Raw genomic sequence first — 8,974 nt, 5'->3', positions numbered from 1 at the left:
TACAGACAAAGTCCATCTTCTTAACACCTAACTCTTGTCTTTCTGATCCATTTTCTTCAATTGTTTCCTATAGATTATAGAATAAACCAGTCTCATTAATCTGACATGTAAGCTTTCTATAATCTGGTTTCAACTATTTAATTTATTTTTTCACTTTTCCTTATCATATCTTCTTCCCCCAGCTCCTATACCTACTTGCTTTGCATAGAGCCTACAATTCTATAATCCAGACTAGTTAAATATTTTTCTTTGTCTGAACACACCATATACTTTACTGGCTTGATGCTTTTCTCAAAATTTTCTCCTTCTTATCTACCCATTATGTAGAAACCATCCCTAAATACCAAATGTTGGCAGTAATTTATTTTTTCTCTTTTTATTTCCCCACCTCTACCACTGACATGCCTTTTCAAGTGAAGTCTCATGTTGGCGTGATTCATCTTAATGTTTCTCATGAAGCCCGGTATAGTGGGAAAGACAAAAACAGAGGTTTCTAAAGACCTAATTTATTGACCATATTTTTGACACTACATATATTTTAAAAATCACATTGGATCGCGCTGCCGGCGTGCAAGATGGCGGTGAAGAAAGACAAGAAGCCTAAGAAGTCAACCTGGAAGTTTAATTTGGACCTTACTCATCCAGTAGAAGATGGAATTTTTGATTCTGGAAATTTTGAACAGTTTCTGTGGGAGAAGGTTAAAGTGAATGGAAAAACTGGAAATCTTGGGAATGTCATTCACATTGAACGCTTCAAGAATAAAATCACAGTTTTTTCTGAGAAACAGTTCTCTAAAAGATATTTGAAATACATTACCAAGAAATACCTTAAAAAGAACAATCTTCGTGATTAGCTTCGTGTGGTTGCATCTGACAAGGAGACTTATGAACTTCATTACTTCCAGATTAGTCAAGATGAAGATGGATCCGAGTCTGAGGACTAGATGAAGCCATCCCTTTCAGGGCTTTGCTTGCTAATAAAACAAATGAAGTATACAAGAGAAACCTCTTGAAATGGACCTTTAGTTTATCAGTGAATAAAAAACATTACTCTATATGTTAAGCATTCATCTCTATGATTTAAGTGTATGCTGTTTATATGGTGCTGGCTTTCCTTTAATACTTTTTAAAAAATTTTTTTATTGGGGTGTGGTTGATTTACAATGTTGTGTTAGTTTTGGGTATACAGCAAAGTGAATCAGTTACACACATGCACTCCTTTTCTTTTTTAAGATTCTTTTCCCATATAGGCCATTACAGAGTATTGAGTAGAGTTCCCTGTGCTATGCGGCAGGTTCTTATTAGTTATCTGTTTTATGTATGGTAGTGTGTACATGTCAGTCCCAATCTCCCAGTTTATCCACCCCATCCTTATCCCCTGGTACCATAAGTTTGTTTTCTACATCTGTAACTCTACTTCTCTTTTGTAAATAAGTTCATTTGTACTCCTCTGTTGTTGTTTTCTTTAATACTTTCTGTAAGCAGTATTTAAATAGCCTATAGCTAGTGGAATTTCTTCCAGGATTTCTGAAGTGTACTACTTTTACAAATGTCCTTGAGTTAAAGTATAGAGTGAAAAAATGAAGCACAATTTTGGGTATAACTTTATATAATAAAATATTTAAATTCTAAAAAAAATCACATTAATTTACATGTTTTGAGTTCTTGTAGACTTTATTGGATTTGAAGAAAACCCCATACTCTTCTTGAGCAAACTCTGAAGTCTTATCAGTAGACTTAAAAACAATTTGGAAAATTCAGATTTTAAGAATTTTAAAATGTAGTTGCATAGCATATGTATGTATATTGTGAAGTTTACCCTTGAACAGCCTAGGTTTGAACAACGCCAGTTCAAGTACATGTGGATATTTTTCAATAGTAAATACTACAGCACTACATGATCTTTAGTTGGTTGAATCCGTGCATGTGGAACTACAGATATGGAGGAACCATGTAGATGGAAGGCTGACTATATGTTATACGTGGATTTTCAACTGCACAGAGAGTTGGCGCCCCTAACCTCCACGATGTTCATGAGTCAAATGTATCTTCATTCTGTTATATAATACAAAGACTTTTGTGTATGATTGGATTTTCATAATATTCAGAAAGGCGAAACCATGATAAATCAATTTTGTGAGCTTAGAAGAAAAATGATTAACTTCTATTAAAAAGTTCAACAATAGGTCTACTCATTACCTGGAGCCATTAATTTAGAGTAATAACAATTACTGAGTAATTGCCTATGAATGAGAGGGGGTTGCTCAGTATTCAGAAGTTATTCTCAGTTTCATACAGATCAGTGACTCTCAACAAGGAAAGATTTTGACTTGCCTCTTAGGGGTATCTGACAATATCTGAAGACGTTTTGGGTTTTCACAAATGGGAGCAGTGCTACTGGCATCTAGTGGGTAGAGGCCAGAGGTACTGCTAAATGTCCTGCAATGCACAGGCTACTCCCCCACAGCAAAGACCTATCTGGTCCAAAATGTCATTGGTGCTGAGGATGAGAAACTGGATATAGACCAAGGCTAATGTTTGGTCTGTTGAAATTGACTTTATATACATATATATAATATTTAAAAATATGATATACAAATCTATACAATATATATGATATAATATACATAAATTTATATATATAACATATATATACAATATAATATATAATATATATTTTTTCAATGAAAGTATCAGCCATAGAAATATATTAGTTTCAGAAAGTAAACTAAAGTTAAAGTAGAAATTACATAAAGCATAATTAAGATGTAGAATTATGACCTTTCAGAGATTGTGGATTCTTATTACACTGAAATGTGCTGGTTTGAGTTTTGCTTAAGTAAGTGAGCCCGATCCTCTGTCTAAGACATAATTTAATAATCCCCAGGCTTTTGTGGTGGTCATATAAATTGTGATTATTTTGGTCTGGGTTCACATGGGGTTAAACTACATGTTTCCATGGTCTCTCTGAATTTCAGGTTTTGCTTGAGGGAGGAATATGGTAAGTGGGAAGATGGAGGTAAGGTGATTAGTCTGCTAATCAGCTGTAACGTTGGAACTTTTCTTCCCTTTTAAAGCTTTTCATCACTTGGGCTTTTAAGACTTTCTGTCAAATGACTTATAACCCAAACGACTTATAGAAAAACTCTGCAAGGTGAGGTCAGTGTGCACTTCAAGGCCAGGGTAGAAGACTCTACTCCGCCATTTGTTTTCACTGTTTGGTTTGGCCTCTTCCATTAAACCAGATGGATAAGCAGGGCACATATGGCATATGAAGTGGCTGGGCCTCCCGGCAGGCCTGAGCTGTGGACTCTGAGGCCAGTTGCTATGCATTCATGTTTGAGTTCAAGATTCTCCTACTCATTTGTGCAGGGCAGAGGTCAGGCCCATCTGAGTTTAGAAGGAAGTATCCACTCTGAAATCCACAATGTTCATCAAGAAGGAAAACACCTTCAGTTGCAAAGGTCTTCTCATCTGTGATCTGCTTTTCTTTTCCTTTGTGTCACTGGGCTCCCAATTCCTGACTCAGGCTGGTGGGAAATTCCCAGTTTGAATCCAACTTGGGTTGAATTTTCTTCTGCCTGGCCTTGTGGATGCTCCTGGAGGTAGAGAAACTGCTCTGTGGACCTGTAAAGATCGGGAAGGCCAAGGCCATCTCTAGTGCTGACACTCATAGCTCTGGGCCTGGTGGCAGGTTTAGCCTGGGACCATGGTCAGGTGATTAGTAGACACACTGGTCCCATTGAGGGGTAAATTTCCTCAGCGAGATGGTGTGGATCAGGCTGCTACCATAATTTGTTCACTTTTGCTTCTGTTGTATTTCGTGGTCATGGTAACTTTCACATTTTACACAGAGGTCCTCTATTTTGGAGGCTGTAGTGGTTTTATGAGCTTATAAGTGGTGATAAGCATAGATTTTGGAATCAGAAAGTGTCCATCACATGTTAGCTGATAAACCTGCAAGTTACTTAACCCCACTGAGTCTCAATTTCCTCATCTAAAAATGGATAGAATAGTGCCTCCATAACTAGATCAGATCAGATATTGTATTGTGGTGTGGTAAGAGTATGTCTTCCAGAGCCAGACTGCTTGGGATTTACCCTGGCTCTGCCATTTGCTAGCTGGTTGGTCTTGAACACAATGCTTTATCTTTCTGCGCTCTATGGAGATAATAATAGGATCTGCTTAGAGGGTTGTTGTCAGGGTTAAGAGGCTGAATCACTTTGCTGTACACCTGAAACTAATACAACATTGTAAATCAACTGCACTCCAATAAAATTAAATAAAAAGAGAGACTATATGTTGGGCATCTTGAAGTACTTAATGACCATTAGTTAAATGATTATTTTGAGGGTGAAAATACTTTTATAAGCAGAGAAATCTTTTTATGAGTATGTGTTTATTCCATACATTCATAGCATTTATAAATGTACTCCATAAAAACTCTTTTGAAAGCCCTAAAATGTTGCATGATCTGGGTGATTTCTCAGTTTTCCACTATATTGAGAAGTTATTTCAGATACATAAATGGCTACTTATAAAGCTAGACCATTGTGTTTGGTACTGTTCTTCGAATTGAGTAAAGTTTGAGAAAAGTGTGCACACACACTTGCCTACATGCTTTATGATGGGTGTAGGTGGAAATTGGGTCTAATGAAATCAAGCAATTGAAGGAAACCTGTCACTCTCAAGACTGTCAGAAACCCTGGGTTCCAGATACCTCTGGAACTGAAGATCTCTTTGCCACGATGACTCCAAACGATCTGCTCTACAGTTGGCAAGTTACACTGGAATTAATGAATTAATTAAATTGCAATATAGTTGACATACAATATTATGTTGATTTCAGGAGCACTACATTGTAATTTGACATTTGTATACATTATGAAATAATCACAACAGCAGCCATCTGTTTCCAATTATTACAATATTATTGACCATATTCCTTAAACTGTGTATTACATCCCTATAGTTTATTTATTATATAATTAGAGATTTGAACCTCTTAATCCCCTTCACCTACTTTGCCCTGAACCCCACACCACTTCCCTCCAGCAACCATCTGGTAGGCAGGACTGGTCCCTATATCGGTTGGCTGCAAAGTCTGGCTTTGTTAGGTGTCTGTGGGCCCACTGGAGGGCAGGGCCACGTCCCAGTGCAGCTGTCTGCAAAGCCTGGAGGGCCTCAGGTTTGGAGATGACCCAATGGTAGGTGGGGCTGGGTATTTGCCCGGCCGTCTCAGCAGCCTTGAGGGTGTAGGGCTGGTGCTGGACCTCTGATGGATGGGGCCGGGTCACCACATAGCTGTCTGAATGACCTGGGGGGCTCAGGACTGGTGCTGGCTTGCTGGTGGACAGGTAAGACGCTGGCACTAATAGACTGGAGAGAGGATTCCAAAATGACACTTGCCAGTAAGTTGTTATTGTGGTAGAATGAGCTCCCCCAAATGGCTGCTGCCAGGGTCTCCATCCTCACGGGGAATCCCACTTTCCTCCCGCCTCTCTATGATTAGCAAGTGGGTCTGACCCAGGCCCCTTTCAAACTACTGCCTCTGCACTGGGACTTGGAGCTTGTGAGCTTATGCACATACCCTGTAAGAGTTGGAGTCTGTTTCCCAAAGCCCTCCGGCTCTCCTGAACTAAGCCCTGCTGGTTTTTGATATAGGACCCCTGCTCTGGGGAGCCCAGTGTGGGGCTTTTACCTGTCACTCACTGGGGAGAACTTCTATGATTATGATATTCCTCCCACTTTTGGGTCACCAGTACAGGGGTGTGGGTCCTGAGCTACACCATGTCTCCAGCCCTCCTACCTATCTCGTTGTGGTTCCTTCTTTATGTCTTTAGCTGTGGAAAAGCTTTTCCGCTAGTCCTCACGTTGTTCTCATACCTAGTTGCTCTGTGAGGAGCTGTGATTTTGGCGTGCGCATGGGAAGAGGTGAGCTCTGGGACTTCCTACTCTGCCCTCCTGGCCCTGGATCTGCACCAGGTTACACCTGTATTTTCTCCTTCACTGCCATGTGCTTGTCCACTCCCAGAGGACCCCCCATGCATCATCCCTCCCAAACCTCCAGCTCCACTGGAACCAGCTGTTCATTTCAACTCTTTTCTTCTATACTACTCTGGCTAGGACATCAAGCTCATTTACATCATGCATGTTTTAAAAAGACTTAAAAGGAAGACCAGTTAGCTCTTATACTGCACTCAGTTCCAACAAGTTTGGGTCTTCAATACACTGCAGGTACACTTTCTGGTGGATATTATTATTTTCTTTAATATTTTAATTTAATTTAATTTATTTTTTTATACAGCAGGTTCTTATTAGTCATCAATTTTATACACATCAATATACACATGTCAATCCCAGTCGCCCAATTCATCACACCAACACTGCCCCCCCCACCGGCGCTTTCCCTGCTTGATGTCCGTACATTTGTTCTCTACATCTGTGTCTCAATTTCTGCCCTGCAAACCAGTTCATCTGTACCATTTTTCTAGGTTCCACATATATGTGTTAATATATGATATTTGTTTTTCTCTTTCTGACTTACTTCACTCTGTATGACAGTCTGTAGATCCATCCACGTCTCAACAACTGACCCCATTTCGTTCCTTTTTATGGCTGAGTAATATACCATTGTATATATGTACCACATCTTCTTGATCCATTCATCTGTCGATGGGCATTTAGGTTGCTTCTATGACCTGGCTATTGTAAATAGTGCTGCAATGAATATTGGGGTGCATGTGTCTTTTTGAATTAGGGTTTTCTCTGGGTATATGCCCAGTAGCGGGATTGCTGGATCATATGGTAATTCTATTTTTAGTTTTTTAAGGAACCTCCATACTGTTCTCCATAGTGGCTGTATCAATTTACATTCCCACCAATAGTGCAAGAGGGTTCCCTTTTCTCCATACCCTCTCCAGCATTTGTTGTTTATAGATTTTCTGCTGATGCCCATTCTAACTGGTGTGAGGTGATACCTCATTGTAGTTTTGATTTGTATTTCTCTAATAATTAGTGATGTTGAGCAGCTTTTCATGTGCTTCTTGACCATCTGTATGTCTTCTTTGGAGAAATGTCTATGTAGGTCTTCTGCCCATTTTTGGATTGGGTTGTTTCTTGTTTTAATATTGAGTTGCATGAGCTGTTTATATATTTTGGAGATTAATCCTTTGTCTGTTGACTCATTAGAAAATATTTTCTCCCATTCTGAGGGTTGTCTTTTCATCTTGTTTATGGTTTCCTTTGCTGTGCAAAAGCTTTGAAGTTTCACTAGGTCCCATTTGTTTATCTTTGTTTTTATTTCCATTACTCTAGGAGGTGGGTCAAAAAACATCTTGCGGTGATTTATGTCAAAGAGTGTTCCTCCTATGTTTTCCTCTAAGAGTTTTATAGTATCTGGTCTTACATTTAGGTTTCTAATCCATTTTGAGTTTATTTTTGTGTATGGTGTTAGGAAGTGTTCTAATTTCATTCTTTTACATGTGGCTGTCCAGTTTTCCCAGCACCACTTATTGAAGAGACTGTCTTTTCTCCATTGTATACCCTTGCCTCCTTTGTCATAGATTAGTTGACCATAGGTGCGTGGGTTTATCTCTGGGTTTCTATCTTGTTCCATTGATCTATGTTTCTGTTTTTGTGCTAGTACCATATTGTCTTGATTACTATAGCTTTGTAGTATAGTCAGAAGTCAGGGAGTTTGATTCCTCCAGCTCTGTTTTTTTCCCTCAAGGCTGCTTTGGCTATTCGGGGTCTTATGTGTCTCCATACAAATTTTAAGATTTTTTGTTCTAGTTCCTTAAAAAATGCCATTGGTAATTTGATAGGGATTGCATTGAATCTGTAGATTGCTTTGGGTAGTATAGTCATTTTCACAATATTGATTCTACCAATCCGAGAACATGGTATATCTCTCCATCTGTTGGTGTCATCTTTAATTCCTTTCATCAGTGTCTTATAATTTTCTGAGTACAGGTCTTTTGTCTCCCTAGGTAGGTTTATTCCTAGGTATTTTATTCCTTTTGTTGCAATGGTAAATAGAAGTGTTTCCTTAACTCCTCTTTCAGATTTTACATCATTAGTGTATAGGAATGCAAGAGATTTCTGTGCATTAATTTTGTATCCTGCAGCTTTACCAAATTCATTGATTAGCTCTAGTAGTTTTTGGTGGCATCTTTAGGATTCTCTATGTATAGTATCATGTCATCTGCAAACAGTGACAGTTTTACTTCTTCTGTTCCAATTTGGATTCCTTTTATTTCTTTTTCTTCTCTGATTGCCGTGGCTAGAACTTCCAAAACTATGTTGAATAATAGTGGTGAGAGTGGACATCCTCATCTTGTTCCTGATCTTAGAGGAAATGCTTTCAGTTTTTCACCATTGAGAATGATGCTTGCTGTGGGTTTGTTGTATATGGCCTTTATTACGTTGAGATAGGATCCCTCTATGCCCAATTTCTGGAGAGTTTTTATCATAAATGGTGGTTGAATACCGTCACAAGATTTTTCTGCATCTATTGAGACGATCGTATGGTTTTTCATCTTCAATTTGTTAATATGGTTTATCACATTGATTGATTTGCTTATATTGAAGAATCCTTGCATCCCTGCGATAAATCCCACTTGATCATGATGTATGATCCTTTTAATATGTTGTTGGGTTCTGTTTGCTAGTGGTTTGTTGAGGATTTTTGCATCTATATTCATCACTGTTATTGGTCTGCAAATTTCTTTTTTTGTAGTGTCTTTGTCTGGTTTTGGTATCAGGGTGATTGTGGCCTCATAGAATGAGCTTGGGAGTGTTCCCTCCTCTGCAGTTTTTTGGTAGAGTTTGAGAAGGATGGGTGTTAGCTCTTCTCTAAATGTTTGGTAGAATTCACCTGTGAAGCCATCTGGTCCTGAACTTCTGTTTGTTGGAAGATTTTTAATCACAGTTTCAATTTCATTACTTGTGATTGGTCTGTTCATATTTTCTA

The 8,974-nt window shown here is 38.6% G+C and overlaps 1 pseudogene across 1 annotated transcript; it reads left to right on the top strand.

Annotated features, from left to right (window-relative positions):
• Positions 1 to 561: 561 nt before the first annotated feature.
• Positions 562 to 1,047, top strand: LOC308626082 (ribosomal protein eL22-like 1; annotated as a pseudogene). Its single transcript has one exon. The product of its transcript is annotated as a ribosomal protein eL22-like 1 (transcript).
• The last annotated feature ends 7,927 nt before the right edge of the window (positions 1,048 to 8,974 follow it).

This window comes from Mesoplodon bidens (assembly GCF_964165515.1).
Source record: "Mesoplodon bidens genome assembly, chromosome: 12".
Classification (NCBI taxonomy): domain Eukaryota; kingdom Metazoa; phylum Chordata; class Mammalia; order Artiodactyla; family Ziphiidae; genus Mesoplodon; species Mesoplodon bidens.
Note: the sequence above shows the minus strand (reverse complement) of the source record. Positions and strands in the feature narration are given on the sequence as shown.